General features: G+C 38.2%; 1 long non-coding RNA gene across 1 annotated transcript; it reads left to right on the plus strand.

Annotated features, from left to right (window-relative positions):
• Positions 1 to 333: 333 nt before the first annotated feature.
• Positions 334 to 21,203, plus strand: LOC123375854. Its single transcript, XR_006581595.1, has 3 exons — positions 334 to 539; positions 20,035 to 20,148; positions 21,079 to 21,203. It is a non-coding gene; the product is annotated as an uncharacterized LOC123375854 (long non-coding RNA).
• Positions 21,204 to 21,520: the final 317 nt, after the last annotated feature.

Here is a 21,520-nt window from a genome sequence, read left to right on the forward strand (position 1 = left end):
AAAGTCACAGAGCTGGAATTGAAACCAGATCTTCCAAACCCCTGTGTGGTATTGTTACAACAAGAACATCTTTCTTTCTGATAATGTTTTTAACTTCACTAGATTCCCTTCATATTTCTTATCTTTTAGAGTGGTATTCACAACTCCACCAAACCGTATCATCAGCTAATTTATTCATTTCTCCTTGTTTCTTTACTATCTTCCTCTACTGGGTAAATGATACTTTTTTTTTCCATTGATGAGTCCAAATCTCTGTTTTTATTTACAAAAATATATTATGAATCAAAACACTTTATGTTTTTAATATTACAAAGATTAGACTGTAATATGTCTAAATTTTCTTTTTCATTTCATCAGAGATTTGATTGTGGCCAGTGATGACAAGATGAGCTAATAACACTTGAGCAACATCATATAGTGCAAAACCCCTCCCAATCATTTGTATTAAAACTGTGGAACTCATTGCTACAAGAGAGCATTGTCCTTTTGCTGAGCAGAAACTGATGTATGTAATCAACTCCCCTCTACAGAAAAAGCAGGTAAGACACCTCTTCTCTGTCCTCAGAAAAACTGTCTTATGCCTCTAGGCTAGGGTATCATGTAAAACTCAGACAGATTCAACTGCTTATACACACACTGTGCCGCTGCATTTTGAGCAACTGCCAGTCCAAGGCTCCCCTGGACTGCATGGTCTGAAGAGGTGACTGGTCTGGGCTATGAACCCTCTCTGCAACTCCACTGCTCTCCAACACAAAACAAGCTGAGAAAGGTCTAATGATGCAGACAATGAAGAGTGCTGTAACTCACACAGTGTCCTTAATGACTCTATGGGCAGGTGCTGCATGGCATCTTTCATTCTATGGATTATTTCACCCTCCATGCTTACTTATCAGTGGCTCCTAATGTGTAAGCCATGAGCACCCTCCACTATAACAATATCATTGGCTATGTCTACACAGCAACTAGACATCCACGGTGCAGGCTGACTTGGGCTCTTGGGACGCAGTCTGTGGGGTTGTTTCATTTCAAAGTCTACACAGCAACAAAACAGCCCTACAACAATGAAACAGCCCAAGTCAACTGGCAGGAGCCAGCTGCAGGCTTTTCTTTGCTGAGTAGACATATCCATTGATTCCAAGAGATTACAGGATTCAAGTGGATTGATATGTATGTATATTGAGAACATCCACAAATACATTATACAGCATAAAAATATAAGAGTTATAGAGACTCCAGATTCAGGGCAACCAATAACTGATGGTTTAGGGAGCCCAACCTTTAATGAATGTTCAGTGTTATGCAGAAACTTTCGGAGGGGCAGATTATTCCCTAATTGTCCCTAACAGAGCGTTTTTCTACATTCCTATAAAGCACCTGGTATTGGGCAACATTGGAGCCAAGATATTTAACTAAGGCTATGTCTTCACTAGATACACTGCAGGGGCATGGCTGCAGTGCTGAGGCTGTGCCACTGTAGTGCTTCAGTGTAGACACTCACTGTAGCAATGGAAGGGGTTCTCCCATCATTGCAGTTAATCCACCTCCCTGAGAGGTGGCAGCTAGGTTGATGAAAGAATTCTTCCGTCAACCTAGCTCTATCTAGAGTGGGGATTAGTTGGCTTAAATATGTTGCTCAGTAGTGTGGATATGTCACACCCCAGGTAACATATCTGGATTGAACTAACTTTGTAGTGTAGACCTGACCTAAATAAACCGCTGTTCTGATTCAGTAGAGTAATTCCTATGCTTCAGCAATATCTAAAATGAAATGGGGATGGGGAGGGTGGTGAATCCTCCACAGAACTGACATGATGTTGGACAGACATATTCCTTTTCATCTTAAAAGCTTTATATTAGGGCACATAAATAACCTAACCAATATTAATAAAGTGCAAGAAAAAATTCCATTGAGAGTTAATCTAATAACTGATAAGATTAATGCTTTAAAAATGGAAGGCATCTAAGGACTTAATTATTATAAATTGACATAGGTGCCTGAGTGAATCAGCAAATTAGTTAGTCTCATTCTGTCTGATGGAACGGCAGGACAAATTTAAAGAAATAGGGTCAATTTCTTCGAAGACCTACAATTATTACCTTTTCGGTGTTGTAATCTTTTAATAACTTCTTTCTTATGATATGTTCATCTTTGGCTTGTATTGTTCATTCAGTATGGGACTGATCCATGTCAATAAGAGTTCAGCCATTGACTAGAATAGACTTTGAATCAGGCCCTAACTATTCATATTTTAAAGTGCATTTCACAGAGACACACGGGATATGTTCTAACTGGATCCACTGGGTGAGATATACATACATACTTTGGTTTCCACAGGAGAATTTTATTAAATATTCTAAATGATACAGGTTTCCTTTTGATGCTGCGTTGTATTGTATAGTTAAGTACATTGGTGACCAGTGCAACATGGTTCTTTTTAATAAATAAATAAGCATGTTTTGTATATATGTATGTGGTTGGGTGTCCTTTTTAGCACTATCATCTGTGTGTCAGAGGCAGATGATGTAGACACTGTGCATGGTACAGTAACTAGGAGAGTGGTTAGTTGGTGAAGGCTAGAGACATTTTATACAGGTGTCAGTATATGAATAGTAGTTTGACATTCTGCCCAGGTGCAATTTAATGTTTAAGCCGTGGGCTGTTGCTATCTTCCCTTGCTTCTTATACGCTGTACATAAGAATTGGCTTGTGCTCAGTGATCCTCAAACAGCTCTTGGGACACTTTCGGATTAAGTATCAGAGGGGTAGCCATGTTAGTCTGGATCTGAAAAAGTGGCAAAGAGTTCTGTGGCACCTTATAGACTAACAAACGTATTGGAGCATGACCTTTCATGGGTGAATATTCATGCGCCAATATGTTCATTAGTCTATAAGGTGCCACGGAACTCTTTGCCGCTTTTTCAGATTAAGGTAATCCAAGGTCCTAGATACACTATGACACAGTGCCCCTCAGGACTTTGCTCCACAGCCCTACCGCTGTTCTGTGGCCTCACTCTCACTTGGAGTGGTGGTGGTAGGGAGTCACCCTCCCCTTCTAGAAAGGAAGAGGTGCATCATCCATTCATCTTGTCCCTTCCATAGTAGAAGCAGGGCCTCCCCACCTCTGGAAAGGCATTGGTGGTCGGATCGCCCAGCAGTAAACAGAGCAGCCAAGCAGGGCTGGCTCCAGGCATCAGCAGAGGAAGCACATGCTAAGGGACGGCATTCCGCCTATTCTTGGGGCAGCACAGTCCGAGCGGGGTTTTTTATTTTTTCGCTTGGGGCGGCAAAAATGGTAGAGCCGGCCCGAGGTAGCTCTCTCTCCGCACTTGCTATACTTTTTTCCTTCTGCTACCCACACAGTCCTGTAGCAGGGGGTCCCTGGGCCCTACCTAGTATTGTTTACATCCCACTGTCATAACTATTGTTTCAGGCTGTTTGCAGTCTCAGAGAGACATCATTGCAGTGGTTAAACTTGGATCATATTTTCAAACTTCACAATCATGAGAACTAGAGTCTTCTATTTTTAAACGAAAGCTGAGATTTTGTCACAATCACATGACTCCAGGAAGTGGGACTGTGGACATGAACCTATAGTGCTATGATTTGTGTTTGAGCTGTGATTAATTTATTTTTGTATTTTCTTTAGCCACATTTCAAATGAAAGATTTTATTTCATGTCCTGTAATAAAAACAGCTCAGTTGTAGTTAATATTTTGAAAAAATTATTTCCCTTTCTTCTTATGGATGGTTGGGGGAATGGATTTAGAATTTGGTTATCAAACAGCCATTTCCACACCTGATTCCTTCCCTCCCCTCCTCCCCCACCCTCGACTCTCGAAAACTTGTAATAACTCTAACTATAAAAACAGTTGCTAAGACTATCCAGATACTAATGAATGACAAACAATGTAGGTATTTTAAAATAGACTCAAATCATACTGAAAAGTACTTAGTGGTTGCTACTGTAAGAAACTTATACTTAGAGCATAAAACAAACCACACATAAACAAATGCTTAACTGATTACCTTTACCACCTTTTTTAGGGTTCTTTTAATTTTGATTGCTTAACTAAAGAAAAGGAAGTGAGAGTTGAATTTAGTTTTATAGATTTTTATTAAATATCCTTAACAACAGCAACTAATAGTATAGGGTATAAGAAGAAAAATATAACATTGGACTATGATTTAAATAATTGTCCATATAATTGGTCCATATAACCATTTAGGTTTTCTGAATCAAATCACACAACCACAATAGAAAATAACATTTACACTCAGAAACTATGTTGGAAAGGTGACTTCGCCTAGATTTTTTACTAAGATTTTTTACTAGATTTTTGAGTAAAAGTCCTTCAGAATAGGGCCTTACTTGGGCAACTCCAGTGTTTCTTATACGACAGAGAAAAAATAATCTAAAGCTAGATCACAAAACAATTTGGTCAATTATTTACATGCCAATTCACCAAGATTCTTCCCACTGGATCTATAATAATCAACCCTTTTAACCTATTTCCCAACTGATTATATTAGCCCGAGGAACTGATTAACACTCCAAAGTAAAATAAACTCCTAGATTGATGACAGACTATATAGACAGAATGCAGTTCATGAAGCTTGATCTCACTTTATGTCTATATGCACCTAGAACTTGAAAGGCAGATGAAACCATTTACTATGGTAGACAAATATAAAGTGTTCTACGATCATAGTCAACAACAATAACTTGTTCAGTTTTAAAGTTACTTTCCTGCTTACTTGATTGGCACTGTTACAAAACATGGATATACATTCCTTACTAATCAGGTACCCAGTTTCAGGAAGTGGTCAATTCACAGCCCAAGAAAAAATCTCTGTGTTACTTATCACCAGATCTTTGAGCAGGGGATTGGACTAGATGACCTCCTGAGGTCTCTTCCAACTCTGATAGTCTATGATTCTATTATTCTATGCTCAGCCATCAGCTTTCATCTCAGTTATTGTTCACAGCAGGAGTTAACATTGTAAACACAGCTGGAACAAATGATGTACATTTGTAAATACAGTTTACACTAGCAGTCAACCCAAATGTCTAGGAAATAGAGATAGTTAAGGGTGACTATCCAAGGTACTTGATATCACCAGGAAGACTACCCAGAAACTGTCCAAGGACCTCAGTCTTCTCCCTTTCAGATGTCTTCAGCCTTCAGGAAATAATTTGCTGAAGGAGACCCATTTCTTCTGGCTGGTCTAACTTGGTTCCTCTTCTTGCAGGCAGGGTTGTGGACCTATTAGATGTTGACCCATATTTCTTCAGAAAATGTGAAATGTCCAACCAAAATGAGAATTGGCCTCCCTCACTATTCAATCAAGGAACAATACATAAGCTTTTGAGTATTTACAACTAGGACTGGAATTTTCCAGTCTCTGTGTGCAACACATCTTGTCACACCAGTTTCTGTAAGACAAGTTAGGCCATAGCTTTTGGTACAAGCATCTTGGGACAAACCTTCAACATCAAGAGGCTTGCTCTGGTCAGCAACTAACCTCTGCAAGTCCCTTTTTGTGACACTTTTTGTGGTGCATCTTTTAGCCAACATTGTGGTTATGATTAAGAACATAAGAACATAAGAATGGCCGTACCGGGTCAGAACAAAGGTCCATCTAGCCCAGTATCTGTCTACTGACAGTGGCCAATGCCAGGTGCCCCAGAGGGAGTGAACCTAACAGGCAATGATCAAGTGATCTCTCTCCTGCCATCCATCTCCATCCTCTGACGAACAGAGGCTAGGGACACCATTCTTACCCATCCTAGCTAATAGCCATTTATGGACTTAGCCACCATGAATTTATCCAGTCCCCTTTTAAACATTGTTATAGTCCTAGCCTTCACAACCTCCTCAGGTAAGGAGTTCCACAAGTTGACTGTGCACTGCATGAAGAAGAACTTCCTTTTATTTGTTTTAAACCTGCTGCCTATTAATTTCATTTGGTGACCCCTAGTTCTTGTATTATGGGAATAAGTAAATAACTTTTCCTTATCCACTTTCTCAACATCACTCATGATTTTATATACCTCTATCATATCCCCCCTTAGTCTTCTCTTTTCCAAGCTGAAGAGTCCTAGCCTCTTTAATCTTTCCTCGTATGGGACCCTCTCCAAACCCCTAATCATTTTAGTTGCCCTTTTCTGAACCTTTTCTAGTGCTAGAATATCTTTTTTGAGGTGAGGAGACCACATCTGTACACAGTATTTGAGATATGGGCGTACCATGGATTTATATAAGGGCAATAATATATTCTCAGTCTTATTTTCTATCCCCTTTTTAATTATTCCTAACATCCTGTTTGCTTTTTTGACCGCCTCTGCACACTGCGTGGACATCTTCAGAGAACTATCCACGATGACTCCAAGATCTTTTTCCTGACTAGTTGTAGCTAAATTAGCCCCCATCATATTGTATGTATAGTTGGGGGTTATTTTTTCCAATGTGCATTACTTTACATTTATCCACATTAAATTTCATTTGCCATTTTGTTGCCCAATCACTTAGTTTTGTGAGATCTTTTTGAAGTTCTTCACAATCTGCTTTGGTCTTAACTATCTTGAGCAGTTTAGTATCATCTGCAAACTTTGCCACCTCACTGTTTACCCCTTTCTCCAGATCATTTATGAATAAATTGAATAGGATTGGTCGTAGGACTGACCCCTGGGGAACACCACTAGTTACCCCTCTCCATTCTGAGAATTTACCATTAATTCCTACCCTTTGTTCCCTGTCCTTTAACCAGTTCTCAATCCATGAAAGGACCTTCCCTTTTATCCCATGACAGCTTAATTTACGTAAGAGCCTTTGGTGAGGGACCTTGTCAAAGGCTTTCTGGAAATCTAAGTGCACTATGTCCACCGGATCCCCCTTGTCCACATGTCTGTTGACCCCTTCAAAGAACTCTAATAGATTAGTAAGACACGATTTCCCTTTACAGAAACCATGTTGACTATTGCTCAACAGTTTATGTTTTTCTATGTGTCTGACAATTTTATTCTTAACTATTGTTTCAACTAATTTGCCCAGTACCGACGTTAGACTTACCGGTCTGTAATTGCCGGGATCACCCCTAGAGCCCTTTTTAAATATTGGCGTTACATTAGCTAACTTCCAGTCATTGGGTACCGAAGCCGATTTAAAGGACAGGTTACAAACCTTAGTTAATAGTTCCACAACTTCACATTTGAGTTCTTTCAGAGCTCTTTGGGTGAATGCCATCCGGTCCTGGTGACTTGTTAATGTTGAGTTTATCAATTAATTCCAAAACCTCCTCTAGTGACACTTCAATCTGTGACAGTTCCTCAGATTTGTCACCTACAAAAGCCAGCTCAGGTTTGGGAATCTCCCTAACATCCTCAGCCGTGAAGACTGAAGCAAAGAATCCATTTAGTTTCTCCGCAATGACTTTATCGTCTTTAAGCGCTCCTTTTGTATTTTGATTGTCAAGGGGCCCCACTGGTTGTTTAGCAGGCTTCCTGCTTCTGATGTACTTAAAAAACATTTTGTTATTACCTTTAGAGTTTTTGGCTAGTTGTTCTTCAAACGCCTCTTTGGCTTTTCTTATTACACTCTTGCACTTAAGTTGGCAGTGTTTGTGTTCCTTTCTATTTGCCTCACTAGGATTTGACTTCCACCTTTTAAAGGAAGTCTTTTTATCTCTCACTGCTTCTTTTACATGGTTGTTAAGCCACGGTGGCTCTTTCTTAGTTCTTTTACTGTTTTTCTTAATTTGGGGTATACATTGAAGTTGGGCCTCTATTATGGTGTCTTTAAAAAGGGCCCATGCAACTTGCAGGGATTTCACTTTAGTCACTGTACCTTTTAACTTTTGCCTAACTAACCCCCTCATTTTTGTATAGTTCCCCCTTTTGAAATTAAATGCCACAGTGTTGGGCAGTTGAGGTGTTCTTCCCACCACAGGGATGTTGAATGTTATTGTATTATGGTCACTATTTCCAAGCGGTCCTGCTATAGTTACCTCTTGGACCAGCTCCTGCGCTCAAGTTTCAGTTTCTCCATCAACACTGCTAGCTATTAAAATGTTCAATTTAAAGTTTATATAATTTAGACAAAGTCTTTTCATATCTGATGCTCTCTAAATGTGTTTTAACAGTCCATTATACAATGCAAATTCACTTCAAGAACTGTTGTTCTCCACAAGACTTGAATAGCTGTAAACATCCATTTCTGTTCTCATTCTTTTAACAAGAGTGTTGGGAGCTTGGTATGTATGGCTGAGCTGAGTCTGTGCATTATTGATCAGATAGTTACATATTGGATTATTCCACTTTGTGGTCAAGTGTCCTTAAACACACTATTTGGTTTCAATTCCTTTTATTTACTGCCACTTTCAGCAGAGATGTATTTCACTAACTCGATAACATAAGCACGCTTGATGGCAAACATTAGAACTTAAAAAAATCAAATATGAACACAATCCCTTTATTTCCTAACATGATTGTCCATGTCACTAACATTTACAATATTTTGCTCAAACCTGTGTCACTTATAATTGATTTTCCTTTTATACACATTTTAACCATAATATTGGATTCCATAAAGTTCCATCTTTTACAGCTGAAAATGGCACAACACATAATATCAATGTTTGGTATTAATTTAAATTTTAATTCATTCACAGGCAGGGAAAAAGGGAAGTCTACTTAGCGGCACCAATGGTACACTCTTATGAAAGGCTGCAGCAACTCAGTTCATTGAGAAATCTGTCTGTTAGACCTTGGATTTTTATTCTCCTAGCCCTGTGTTTTATCTTTTCTAAAGGGTCTTGATGCCTGGGCAACTCTGAGATAGTAAAGACTCACAACTTTAGGCCTTAGTTACTGAACTATGGAGAAGCAATAATTTGCATATCTTCTTTAAAAATATTTTAATGACCACATACAGTATTCATGCTTTATATTTTTTCCAGTTTATTTCTTTTTCTGATCTAATGATTTTTCGTTCTTCTTCTTCTTCTTTTTTGAACCCTGACTGTTACATATGCTGTAAGAGTAGTCACTTCAGCATGGAGAAAAGAAGGGAGGGTATTGTATAAGAAGTGTAGTAAATTGCCTGGAAATACCATGCAATGTGAAAATGAAATGCCAAGAAAAAAACTAGACTTTATACATATGAATAATGTATTCTTGCCTCAGCATCAGGGCAGGTTTATTTTCTCCCCAGGGATCACTCATCTTGTCCTTCTCAAGTAAACACACACGAGTGACACTCAGCAATTTCAAAGTTACATTGTGAAATCCAGAGGTCTTTAAAATATTTGCAACAAAAGGGGAAATCCTCAAATCTGAGATTTTTCCAGTGTTGCTACCAATACAAAAAATGTTCAGTGTTCATGGACATCTTCCAAAATGTTTTATTTTTTTCTCAAAATAAAACCTGGAACTATTTTGACTGCAAGTGTTCTCATTTTCCATCTGGAAAGGACATATTTTCAAGTGGAAATATTTAGTTTTGTAAGTGACACTAAATCATTTTAAAGCAAAAAAATAGGCTTGTTCGCATCAAAAAAGAGCCAGTGCCCAGGAACAGATTCCAGTACAAAAGCCTGATCCATCTCCAGTGCAGTCAATGAAAAGATTTTGGTTGACCTCAGTGGAGTTGAATTGCACACAAAGGCCCTGATTCTGCAAATGCTTATGCACATGCTTAACTTTATTACTGTGTGTAATCCCACTGATTTCATGGTACCCAATTTTCCTGCATAAGAAAGCCAAAAGGCTCAAATAAACTTGCCTGCATTTGAACCTGTGCCACTTCAAACCTGATATTTGGTCGAATAAGGGCCAAATTTTCAAAAGAGCTCAACTCCCATTTTGGCATATAAAAAAAGTGGGCAGATTTTCAGAAGTGCTCAGCACCCAGCAGCTCTTATTCTGGTCACTTCATTTATGGAATTGGAGCTCTTTTGAAAATTTGGCCAGAAATCATCCTCCTTTTTTTAACTGTTAAAATTGGTTGCGCTCCTAGTCATTATAGCATAGTCTCAACCTTGCCCTTGTTTCCTACATTTTAACTATACTCTGAAGGTGGAGATATTTTCAACCAATTAGTATGAGGAATTTTTAACTATCTGTCAAGGTTCCTTCCCCACTCTGAACTTTAGGGTACAGATGTGGGGGACCTGCATGAGAAGCTCTAAGCTCAAAACAGCTTAGATCTGGTCTGGCTGCCAGCACTCCCAAGCACTAATTCCCTTCCCTGGATAGCCTCGAGAGACTCTTTACCAATTCCCTGGTGAACACAGATCCAAACCCCTTGGATCTTAAAACAAGGAGAAATTAACCATCCCCCCTCCTTTCTCCCACCAACTCCTGGGGGATCCAGATCCACCTCCCTTGGATCTTAAAACAAGGAAAAAATCAATCAGGTATTAAGAAAAAGGCTTTTAATTAAAGAAAAGAAAGGTAAAAGAAAACCCTCTGGGAGAGATTAGCATACCAGCTACTCTCACAGACAACAGATTCCAAACACAGAGGATGTTCCCCTGGGCAAAAACTTAGTTACACACACACAAAAAATAATACCCAAATACCCAATTTGATTCTTCCTCTAATTGCACAAGACAGGTTACAAAGAAATAAACATAAACCTATGTATTCCTTTTTAAAACTTACTACTCTGATAAGAAGCTGGTTCCTTGATCTTTTTTCTCCCGCTGAAACTGAAACTGACTAAAACAAAGGAAACTTCCTTCCTTCCTTTTGAAACATCTTGTTCCCCCATTGGTTCCTCTGGTCAGGTGTCAGCTAGGCTAGGTGAACTTCTTAACTCTTTACAGGTAAAAGAGGCATTAACCCTTAACTATCTGTTTATGACACTATCCCACCCAGTGAATGCTCAGAACTTCAGCCACCATCACTTCCTCTGGCATTAGGCCCAAGATTACTGCCCTTGAAAGCAATCATTTGTGGGAGCAGAGATTTCAGTTGCCACATGATGAAATCATTCATGGAAGTACTATTATTGGGTCAAAATATTAGGTTCTTTCTCCATTATTAGATATCCCTTATTCAAGCAAATGCCCACATTTGGTCCATCTATATCTACAAATGTGATATCCATTCCCAGTGAAGATGTAACAAACTTATCTTTCTGTATGCCCATTTATCATTATTTTGTGCATTGCTCCCTTGTAGATGCTTTTCTTGAAGATTTAGGGAAATACTGTAGTAAGTTGGACATACCTTTCTGTCTGTAAAGACACTGATCTGGCAAACTTCTTGTATAGTTATGGAATCATAAATATTTATGTTGTCAAAGAAAGTTGAAATGGCAAAATGGTTAGTACATTAGGATGCTAAACCATTTCTTCTATGTAATGGAAATTTTTGCCCATTTGCTTGATAATTATATATGAAGGTTGATGCTTTTTAATTTCTCTGTTGGCACAAAACACCTCTTTAATTAGTATTTTAAGATTTGATGTTACACATTTGCAGTTATTAAAAAAAATTCTGGAACATATTGATGAACTAGAAAATGGAGATAAATGAAGTCACCTTTAACAAATGCATTCCAACATGTAAAGGAATACCAACATGATTGATGCAATCAAGCTTTTCCAAAATAATAGTGTTTTTAACAAGATTTGAGGCTCTAAAAATGACAGAACTTTAATTAAAATTCTGCAGACTGATCTGCCATGACATGCACTCATCTTTGTTATTAGGTTTGTTCTACAAAATCTAAAGAAATGCACTCCGAATTTAATTATTTTTAAACCAAAATATGATTTTATTCTGAGCAAGGCTATCGACATTCAGGAAGCTCCTGCACTGAATGTGATTGTAAAATGAAGAGTCACAAAAAAAGTATAACAACAATGTTGTTGTTGCTGCATTTGCAAATCCGTGGATATGGTTGTCTGTCTGTCTGCCTGTTTGTCATGCTTATAAAGCTCCATCGCTATAGCATCTAGGCACTATGTATATGGTATTTCAATATTTGTTCAAGGTTTCAGTTAATATGGAACCACACTGTGACTCCATAGTTAAGACTACAACTAGATTTCCATTCTATTAAACAATTCCGACATGTTTGAATGTTTCAATGTTGTGTCTCCAAGCAGAGGAAAATTTGTTCTGAGAGTCTGAGATTATTTTGTTTATGTGTGAAAAATAGGAGAGTTTTTCTAATGTATTTGGACTATTAAGAAATTCCAAAAGTATTTTAGTAACTTATAGTCTATGGAAAATTTTTAAAAAGTATTTTTAATGATTGTGTGATTATTTCTGTTGGTGATTATGATGAATATGTCAAACAGGTCTTTTCTGAAAAAGCAATTGTGTGGGGAAGCCTATGCTGCTTATAAAATCTACAGCATGAGAGAGTCATCAAGGTTTGGGAATCTGTTGTATTTCAAAGGCATTGTCAATAGTAATGCACACAAGTTGGGTGTAACTTATAATGGGTACCAATGTGTTGCTCACTGACTGGCCCCTGTAGACCCTTCTAACAGGCACTAAAAGTTCCCTAATACATGTTAATGATAAGACTATGAACTCCACTGGTTCAAAAGAAAGACAAGACTCCTTTGGAGGACAAGAGGCTGATATTTTGTGCCAGATCAAGTTCATGAACTATGTAAAAGCAAAAATGCATTTGGAGCTCCTGCCTAATCAGGTTGCTAAGTACTGTATGAGTGGATCTTCTGTCCAAGCAAATTTTTACTTCTTGGGCTGCTTGCTGCTTTCCGGTACATCAGAGTAGGCTCCCTAGGAAGAACTTTTCTTTATTAAATAAAAAAGGAAGGAAATTCCCAGACAAAATTTTTTAAAGACACAGCTTTTGTTACTTTAATTGTAAAGGAATGTATTTTTCTTATTTGAATACTTTATTTAGAGGATGAGTCCACACATCTGAAAGTCAGTGCAATAGATCAATATTTCTTAGTTTCCATGTTTAATGTATTATCACTATAGTGTCTGAATTCCGTTACTCCTTATGAGACTGGAAACTTTCATCTGGGAAAAAAAAAGGAACAAAAAGAGTTAAGCATGATTTGGTAGTGTTAATGATATAGTGAAGGTATAATGGCTCAACACATTGCATCACATCAGAATTACTTTAATTCAAATGATGAGAACAAGGGAACTATTAATTATCCCAGAGCCAATTTTGAAGTTCTCAAACAAAACTCCCTGCAGGGAAGAATTCCAAGCAGGCCTGGAGAAACTTCCTTGGAATATAATGCACACTACATTCAGGAAGAGGAACCTGTTAAGTTAAAGTGAAGAGGTCATTTTAAAACCCACTTGTAAGACAGCTATAGCGAGGGTCAACTAACCCTTAAGTCAGGAGGGTTTAAATAGAAAAATCTATTTGTGTGTTTCCTCTGCCTAGTTTCCAGATGTCTCACTTTCTGGAAAAACAGACGTCTACATGGGATTTCAGAGAAAATGGGGCTTGTGGATTTGAATAAGTGTCTTTACTTCATCCTTTTGCAGCTAAGTTTTCTGCCCTATCACAATATGCCTCATTAGGTAGGTTGCAGTAATGTGTCTCCTGTATAATCCACTTCCATTTTACTTTTTTTCCTAACATGTCTGACTTCTTGCACAATATAAGTGCTGAACCTAGAATCCTTTAACCACATGCTTATAAGGAATTAATACAGTGTACCTCTTAATGGTATGCTATTCCACTGCTGGAGGCTGTGTGCACCTCTCACTAGCCAGGATAAAAAAGATATTGTTTCTTTGAATATTAGCCCCACTTCCTGATGGGTCATCTCCTTAAGTGTACAGTAAGGATGGGAGCTGGCATCAGTGGCAGGGGCGGCTCTAGGGTTTTTGCCGCCCCGAGCAGGCTGCCTTCGACGGTTTGCCTGCGGAGGGTCTGCTGGTCCTGTGGCTTCAGTGGACCTCCCGCAGGAGTGCCTGCAGAGGGTCCGCTGGTACCGTGGCTACTCCCGAAGCCGTGGGACCAGCGGACCCTCTGCAGGCACGCCTGCGGGATGTCCACCGAAGCCGCGGGACCAGCGGACCCTCCGCAGGCAACATTAAATCCTTGGACATCCATTAAAGGTCTATGGATGTATCAGAAGGGCAAGAGTGGAACAGCAGTGGGCTTGGGGCTTCTGAGAAAGAAGCCTCCAACAATCATCCAACCATATTTCAGAAATGTCAGTTATGTCTAGTTCTCCTTTCATTGCCAGGCATCACATCTCAGCTGTTTTGCTGTTAAGCTTCTTGTATTGGTATATAGCCATTTATAGTTTTGGGTTTATACAATAGATGTAATATCTTTTGGGGACATACTGTATGTTTGTTTATCACTGTGGGGCAGGGATTGTAGACAACTCCAGGAGGTGAGGGGCAGCGAGGGTTATCACTGGTCCTCCAGGAACCAAAACTGGGGGGGAATGATTAAGATGTCACATTCTGAGGTGCAGTTCAGACCAGTGAGAGGTTGTGTCACTACTTGTATCATAACCCTGAATTCTCCAAAATGCTTCTGCTACTTGTGGCTCCCTGCTTGGGACATACGCACAGCAAGTGTGCACTTCCTGTTCTGTATGTTGTGCAGCTCTGATTCAACCACTTTGAATCCAACAGCTTGCCATCCATTATCGCAGACACAGTTATGTCTTTGCTAGACTTGGTTAATGTTAGCACTTGACCTCAACACACCACCAGTCCCAAACTTCCCTAGACTCATATTCTCCAATATATCCAACTCTCTCCTGAAACATTCAGGTGAATAATAAGATCTGTTTGCTCCTTTAAGGAGACAAAACCCACCAGCCTGCCACATTAACTGGAGCTGACATTCACTTTAGTACAAATACAGCACTTTTGGTTTAGATCAGTAGTAAAACAAGTCTATTATCAAAGAAAATAGGATTTTCAGTGAGTTCAAATATAAGCATTAAAATTAGAAATGGTTACAAGGAAATCAAACACACATCTGAAAGTCTTAATCTAGCAAGGTTTGGTTCAGGGCTTTGTTCAAGATAGCTTTTATCACCCACAGTCTTCCAGCAAGATGGTGGCTAAACCCTTCTTAATCAGGATCTCTCCCAGAGTTCCAAAGATGCTGGTTCCATCGTCTTCTGAGATAAAAGAGTTAAGTTGAGGTTTTCTGCCTTTTTCTTTTACAGTCCGGTGAACTTTTGAAATGGATTCTTCTGAAGGTTACCCCTCAAAGTAAAGGTTATTCAAGCAGTGAAAAAGGAGTCAGGTGGTGAAGGAGACTCCATGCTCCCCCTCCACTTGTGTTTGCTAAAATACAAATTGTTCAATCTCTCCCTGCCCCATTGTCATTATAGTTGTGTTTATGACTTAGATGTAAATTGACGTAAACACACATTATTTTGTTTAGGATAGGCCTGTTTAATAACTTTTGCCTAGGCAGGGCTGTCTGGTTTAGAACAAGTAACATCACACTGGGGGAATTCAGAACTTTACGTATAATGTTGATACATACAGTTGACCATGATATGGTTGACCAGTGAGTTAATAGTTTTCAAATGATACCTCACAAGGTCTATTTTGAACAAAGATTATCACTGTGTAACATGACTGAGAATATGGAATAATTATTAATTTTATAATCTTCTTTGAGTCTGTTGAAGACATCAATATTATTGGCTGAAATTAAATGAATTGTAAAGAATTACTAAAAATACAGAAAATAAACTTAGATTGTTATATGATAGTCAGAACAAAATCAAACACAATAAGATGGCATAGTCAAAGTTTTATCAAGAATTGATAATCAAACCTAATTATTTCAGTTCACAATGGCAAACAAATTTTTGAAACAAAGTGAGAATCTTATCTTACTCCTTGTTCTGGGAAGATGATTTTGTTATTATTGTTTTGTTTTGTTATCAGTAATGGTTCATTTTATATAGGACCTCGTTACATGTCAATCAAGTTTTAGATGACTTCTATGTGACAGTTTAATCAAACACTTACTTTAAAGTTAGAAAATAAAATGTTTTGAATAATGAATGTTAATTACTTAAGTGTCATTTAATCAAAATTCACTTCCATGGTAATAATTATCATTGTTGTCCTTTCTCACACATACTTAAATATATCATACATTAATAATAACTTCAAGGACCTAGACTTCCTGGTTTAAAGCTACTTTCTAATTTTCTATTTTAAATCGTCAGCAAAGTATAACTACAAATATTTTTAAAGCAAATTTAATCTTTTTAGGTGACTATACTTTTATTTTATTTCCACTAAGTATTACAAACAGCCATAAACTGTTTAGTATTAGACATCAGTTCAGTTATGCAAGCTATTTGCTCCGTATCTGAGATGCTAATAATTTAATGTGATATCACAAGCCTTTTTTCATTTAAACCATGTCTGTGTTTTCAGTTGCCTTACAATGTTCACACTAACTTTTCAGGTAAAGGTCAATTTTTCAAAAAGTAGCTAAGTGACAAATCTAAGTCCTTTGGACTTTCAAAAAGATTTAGGGCTAGATCCACAAAGGAATTTAGGCAACTGTCATTTTAGATGTCTAAGTCCAAACTTGAGATCCTGATCCCCATTCAGCTGCTGCCTAGCCCTGTAGGTGCCTAAATTCCCTAGATGAAGGTCCACATGGTGCCTAAATTTCTGGTGGTGCAATGCGCAAAGCTGCCTAAGTCATGTCACTGCCAAGCTGTTTGGTGCTTAATCACCAGCAGGATCCTTAAATTTCCTTTCTTATCTAACCTGAGGTCTTTGAGAATGCCTCTTGTCTCTGGTGTTGACTTTCACTTGCAACCTCACTATTGGAGAAACACAGGCATGGGAGATGGGAAAAAAACAACTCTCACACCCCAAGTGTGTTCAGGATTTAGCCAAACCAGTGGAGCTGGAGATATCATCAGGGTTCCTCTCTCTGGCTCAGTCTGGTCAGGACATCATTCAGGATCTGGATGACAATGGCCCAACTTTGTACTCTTGGATTATGGGATCTCAGCAGATAGTGGCAGCCATGATGTTAAAGTTTGCTCCTTCTGATCCACCTGCCTCTCAGCCAGCAATTGTTATATTTGCACTTATCAGGCTGTCTTCCCCCTTCCACTCCCCACCCCCAAGTCTTTCAAGGATCCCAAAAGGGGAATGATGGGTAGAATAGTCCACCCTCTCATTATTTTATCCACAATTAGGCCTAATTTCTGACATACAAGTTCTACTCCATTGATTTCTGGTCCCTTACTTCTCTTGTTACCAGGCATAATCTTTATACTGTCCATGATTATTTTTGTTTGGACTAATTCAGTCATTTTGTCTCCCTTTGGTACTTTTCTCCATCAACATACAGGTTACTGTGACAAATTTATGAAGTTTCACTTACTTCTAATAGCTGAGCTCACAGTTGGAGTAAATTTTTAGGACCAGTTATCAGAACAGTGCCTAACTCCCACTAAAATCAGTAGGAGCTAGATACCTAAATACTTTTGAGCACCTCACAGGCTACTCAAGTCAAGTGGCCACTTCACACAAAAAACAGCTACAAAGAACTTGAATCCTAATTATCAAACAATTCCAAGCATATCTGATATGTCATTCTCTATCCTAAAAGTTTCCATATTTCCAAAGCTAAGTAACTTCACCGTACTGACTGCATCTCACTTTCATGTATTATATATCCAATTCACATATGAAACTCTTCCTCAATCAATAATCAGCACAACATTTTGATGACACTGCACTTTTCACTCACACTCACTGCAATGTGAACCTGATTTGCATGCAACCACACAGTGCTTCAGTGAGTTACAGTTCTCATTTCTGATAATTTCTCACTAACTGTGTCACAACATATAACTGGCCTGACGTTCCATTTAAGTATAATATATTAATACAGAGTTCTTAACACTTTGTCTTTTGTTCTCATTCCAGAAAGCTCTCTCGGTGCTTCCCACTGTTTGAGTCACTTTTAAAACTCAGTTCTTTTCTTTAAAATAATTAATTGTGCATTGGGATAAAAGGAACTATATGACCCCCCACAATTACTAATAGGTTTAATAGATATTCACGACATATTCTGGAAGATTCTCTCCAGGAGCCTTATCATTTTACAGTCTTATTTGAGAATAAAAAAATAATAGCTATGTGAATAATTCATACTCAATACTTTATTCAATTATTATTTTTGCAAAAAGATTGCAAAAATTCTTGAATTTATTTTTTGAAATAGTTTTAAATTTCTGCTTGATGAACTGTCTATTGTGAGAAATGTTGACAAAATGTTCATCAAAGTATCATCCCATTTTTTGACCAGCGCCAGTTGTGAATATTTTCAATTCACGCGGCAACATTTGGTTACATGGAATACAAGAGAATTTAGGATCTAGCTCTACTAGCTCCAACACAGACACCTGCAACACCATTTTCTCTGACCTTGGGGCACATATCAGATGACATTGGGATTGGTGAACAACATGCTTTGGTGCTGGATGTGACTATACCCCTTTGGCAATTGAGGTTTCTCCTAAGTGTTTTCCTTTGCTATTGTCCCCATGCTCATTGCAAATGCTGTAAAAAATAACAGAGTTGGTGGATTGTCTATTTGTAAGCCTTTCACTGGCAATTTCATATGCTTCTGCCAAATTAGCTTTTGTGCTAAGGAAGCTCCACCACAGATGTAACCTTCTCTTGTGACCAGAGTGACTTCTGTTTAATATCCCTTATGTATATTTACATTCTTCTTGGTGTTCCCTTTCCTACCCTTGGTGTGATGGCTAATGTCATCTCACAATAATACGCAAGACAGTTATTGGTACCAGTGGTCCCCACCCAATAAAGATACTGTATTGGTTAATTAATTTGCACTGTGCAAATCTTTTATTGAAAATAATATGAATATTGTAATTTTATAATCTTATTGTCCAACTTCATCTCTATAACATCACAACCCCTATAAAATATAGGTTTCCAATAACATAATAGACCAGTAAAAGCAGCAAAGAATCCTGTGGCACCTTATAGACTAACAGACGTCTGTTAGTCTATAAGGTGCCACAGGATTCTTTGCTGCTTTTACAGATCCAGACTAACACGGCTACCCCTCTGATAATAGACCAGGGGTTCTCAAACTGGGGGTCAGAACCCCTCAGGGGGTCACAAAAGGTTATTACATGGGGGGTCGCGAGCTGTCAACCTCCACCCCAAAACCCGCTTGCCTCCAGCATTTATAATGGTGTTAAATATATTTAAAAGTGTTTTTAATTTATAAGGTGGGGGGTTGCACTGAGAGGCTTGCTATGTGAAAGGGGTCACCAGGACAAAAGTTTGAGAACCACTGTATTAGACCATATAAAAATACAGTATTATAATGTTTAACTGTCTCACCAAGTTACTTGGAAAAAAAGTTATGAGCTAATGAGAATAATCAGCATTGATAGTGCTTTTATAGAAATAGTTTCATTGTCATGTAAATAATAAAATATCCTCTCTCATCCAATTATATTTTAATTTTATGTTAGCTTTAGCTGAGGAAAGGGACTAAACCAACACAGTATTTCTTGACTAGATTGCCATATAAATAACAAATTTCCATAATGTGACTTTCCTGATTTATTAGAAAAGAAAACGATAGCACAAGCTTGTATGAAACTATAGGATAGTTCCAGGAAAGAAGAAACTTCATTAATCAGGAATTAAGGCTGAGATGATATAATGGTAACCTTTTTGGAAAACATTTTAAATCAACATTGCGGTAAAGCATAGAAATACAATGTTAAGGTTCCACTTAAAAGAAAAGGTAGACACTTGAAAGCCTGCAAGCCTACAATCTGTAAGCCTTTTAGGGCAGCTAGTGTGACTGTATAGCACATAAAGATACATGATACTATATAAATTAGATTTTAAATAATATGTTAGCATTATAATTACTGTCCATTACTGAATATAATGGTCAGACAAGCCAACATCATCTAGGCCATATGGGATATTTAAAACATGTTCCAAAATTCTTGTCCATAGAGAACGGACTAGTCACATTGTGCTGATTCTTCCTCCTTGTTTCCAGTTTCCTTTTCTAGAGGTCTGTGGAAGCATTTGGAAACAAGGAGGAGTGGTCACCTTTAGTGTCTCTACTCAGGGTTACAGAGGAGCAGTGGAAACAGAGGCTGACCTCAGATATGTAAGTGACCAGTGAGACTGGCTCTGCCAGTCACAAATGACATAGAATGTGTGTGTGGGGGGTGGAAATCAATGATTCTGTTGGAATGATAAGCTATCACTTTAAGGGAGACGGGGGTTCCTCAGGCTGTCTCCAGACTAGGGGCCTCTGTGACAAAGATGAGAGCAGAGCCATTCTGGAAGAGGCCAGCTGTTGACCGTTAGGCCCTAAGGGCATATTGCTAAGTAAAGCCCTATTGTCCAGTGAACCAAACCCCTAGCAAGCTTAAAGAATACTTTGTAATAATAATGTTAAATTGTGTAAGAGTGAAAATTTTACTTTAGTAAGAGTGGAGAGTTTAGTTCCTTAATAGCATAATACCCTGGTTATCAGAACAAGTGTTCTAACTGCAAGATGTACTGATGGCATTATTAGGGAAAGTTTGGATATTGCAATATGTGCTTGGAAATTTGCAACATGCATCAAACAAAGGTGACATGAGTAATTGTCATGTAAAAGGGAGAAGTCATAATAGATAAACAGCTAATCTAGAAGTAGTCTGGTTTGAAGAATTGATCTTGAAACCGCTCGTATCATTAGCTACAAGCTTCGGTTTCCGTAAAGACTAGGTATGGTATGCAAATATTGTCATTTATCTTTATGCACTCTTTCAGTAAAGATAAACATGCTTGAAGGTGCCATCATCTGCCTTATCAATTAAACGCTTATTCATTGCTGCTTAAGGCGGAACCTATATCTGTGAAAAGTGTAGAAGTAACAAGGGAGGGGTGAGTTGTGCCTTGTTGCCTTAGGGAGAAAACTGTTTTCGCTCTGTTTTGGGGGTTTTGTGTATCAAATTCTACAAAATCAAGTAGTGCTAAATTACAACTTCCTAGCAAGGGTATTTATCTTGTATCTATTTTTTCCATATATGTGCTGTGAACATAACAGAACATCCAGGGGGAAAAGAAAACAAGTGAATAGAAAGCATACAAAGGAGATAAGAGGTTCAAGCAATGGGAAAACATGAAAGGAAGAGGAAGAGAAGGGAACAAACAACAGAGAAGTACTTGCAGGACAGCAGGGAGACAGAGAAGAGGGATAGATGGAGGAAAGAAGATTAAATGATTTAGAAGATGTGATTAACTTTCTGAAGATCTACACAAAGTATCACAGTTGCAAATTAAAAATGCTTACTTTCCTAATACTAGTCTTCCATGTAAAGAACTGATGAAGCTATCTCAGGCATTTTACACAATTGCAAATAGGTGGGGAGGCAGTTGGTGTGGGGAAAATCAGAAGGCAGGGCATTAAGGAGAAAATGTAACTGAATTAGATGCTCTAAAAGTTACTATCCAATATTTTGTTGTGTGAATTTGGTGCTCATGGAAAG

This window comes from Mauremys mutica, chromosome 8 (genome assembly GCF_020497125.1).
Source record: "Mauremys mutica isolate MM-2020 ecotype Southern chromosome 8, ASM2049712v1, whole genome shotgun sequence".
NCBI lineage: Eukaryota > Metazoa > Chordata > Testudines > Geoemydidae > Mauremys > Mauremys mutica.